The sequence below is a fragment of the Anomaloglossus baeobatrachus genome, unplaced genomic scaffold (genome assembly GCF_048569485.1).
Source record: "Anomaloglossus baeobatrachus isolate aAnoBae1 unplaced genomic scaffold, aAnoBae1.hap1 Scaffold_178, whole genome shotgun sequence".
NCBI classification, from domain to species: domain Eukaryota; kingdom Metazoa; phylum Chordata; class Amphibia; order Anura; family Aromobatidae; genus Anomaloglossus; species Anomaloglossus baeobatrachus.
In genome coordinates this window covers 174,442-176,871 of record NW_027441948.1, presented here as the reverse complement: position 1 = coordinate 176,871, position 2,430 = coordinate 174,442, and positions in this window count along the sequence as shown.

Here is a 2,430-nt window from a genome sequence, read left to right as displayed (position 1 = left end):
AACAGTTGACCATCCCGGCAGTATTTGAAATACAGCAGTCAGTCCTCTGACGTAGCTCCATATGTGTATATATAGAGGTTCTTCCTCCTTTGATTGCATACTGTTCTTTTTTTGCCCTGATGAAGGAGACAGTGATCTCTGAAACACATTGACCGGAAAAAAGAATAAAGAGATGAAATAATTAACATCAGTTTCCTTTGGTGACAGCGCGGCACGCACCCGATTTTCCTCCTATACGTTATTGCTCTTCTACTAGGGGCTGCGGCTGTCGCCATTTGTAACGTGCATTTAGGGGTTGTGACTGGCACAACCTTAATAGGTGAGTGCAACTACTATTAATTATTTGTTACCTTACCAGGTAAGACCCTAATTTGTGCGTCTGCTCCAGAGTTATTTCCCTGATTATTAATATCTGACAGGCAGTGATTGATCCTGCATTCTCACCTTCCTCTCTGTTGCACATTCTTATTGTTCCTATATGCTCTCTATTTCCATCAGACTTTTTTTGTCCTTCGGTGGGGCTCTAACATATGTGCACCATTTATTATTTATTTTTATGGATTCCTTTCTTTTTTCATGCTAGCGTTCATTATGCAGTAGTCATTCATGATATATCTTATATTTGTGAATCCATTAGGGCTCTATATGTCTGGTGCATCACATTGGGTCTTTTCAGTGCACAATAGGCACCTTTTTCTGTTATGCTCTGCTGCCACCTTATGGACATCCTATCAGTGATGCCAGAAAAAAATGGACATGTCTCCGTGCAGCAATCACGGACACGCGGGTACGCCGCACGGAGACACGTGCAGTGAAAAATCACTGATGTGTGAGCAGACCCATTCATTATAATGGATCTGCGTATCTCAGTGATTCTGTTATGTTTAAAAAAAAGCACAAACGTACCAGAATCACTGACGTGTGAAACAGGCCTTATAGTGTTTTGATTTATGTATGTATTATACAACTTCTGTGGATCTTGTATGAGTGACTTTTCTTCATTTTATTGGATTGTTTTAAAATATTGAAATAAAGTCACGCTTCCTATGCATCCTTTTGTATTCTGATTGGCTACTATAATACAGTTTTTAGGCACTGAGATCGATACCAGAGGCATGGTCTTCCGCTTACCAGAGGATAAGCTCAAAAGGCTAAGGGACATAATAGAAGGGTTTAGTGCTGTTAATAAGGTGGCATTAAGATAAATGAAATATATCTTCTCGGTCTTCTCGTTTTCTTGCTGAGTTGTGCCAATGGACAGAGTTTTTTCTAGACATATGCTATTGGAAACTCAGGGAACCAAAGCTCCTGGATAGAGTTGAGTGCGGTTCGTGGTTCGTGGTTCTCCAGTTCTAGGCTCGAGTGATTTTGGGGCATGTTCTAGATCGAACTAGAACTCGAGCTTTTTGCAATAGCTCGATAGTTCTAGAAACGTTCGAGAACGGTTCTAGCAGCCAAAAAACAGCTAAATCATAGCTTGGTTTCTGCTGTAATAGTGTAAGTCACTCTGTGAATCAAACTATTATCACATTTCAGTGTATAGTGTGCGTGAACAGCGCCTTCAGATCACTGCTGTTTCTATAATGGCGATCGCCATTTTTTTTTTTTTTTTTGTCTTCCTTCCCTAAGTGCGCGCGTCTTGTGGGGCGGGCCAGCATGTCAGCCAATCACAGACACACACACAGCTAAGTTGACTTTGAGCCAGAGAAGCAACGGCATGTGTGATAGGATCTGCATGTCACATGTCCCTGCATTATAAAACCGGACATTTTCTTCACGGACGCCATTATCTGCCTTCTGCGTCTTTGGTGTCAGAAATCACTGTCGCAGCTCCGTCCTCCTGAGTCCTATAGCCGATACAGCTGTATGCGCTGCATACACAGCGTTAGACAGCATAGGGAGAGCACTTTATAGCAGTCCTTTTAAGGGCTCAAACCGGCAGGGTCAGAGAGCCATAGGTGACAGGTCCTGCAAACAGCAACAGCATCTGTGTAGCCAAGGTCAGGGATTTCCTCCCTGCATTTCACCATTAGGAGGGAATAGAAAGGCAGGCTTCCATTCCTCTACCCAGAGCACCACAATCCTGCCACTGTACCCTTCTGTCCTCTGCACACTCCAACTCATTATAACTAAGCCATTATACTAGCAAACACTCAGTGTACCTAGTGGCATCCTATCTGTGGCTATTGGACTTTGCTATAGTCCCACTAGTGCAAAGACATTTGCAGAGCACGTCTGCCTGCATTGCACACTCCAACTTTTTTAAACTAAGCAATTTTACTAGCAAACACTCAGTGTACCTAGTGGCATCCTATACGTGGCTATTGGACTTTGCTATAGTCCCACTAGTGCCAAGACATTTGCAGAGCGCATCTGCCTGCGTTGCACACTCCAACTAATTATAAGTAAGCCATTATACTAGCAAACACT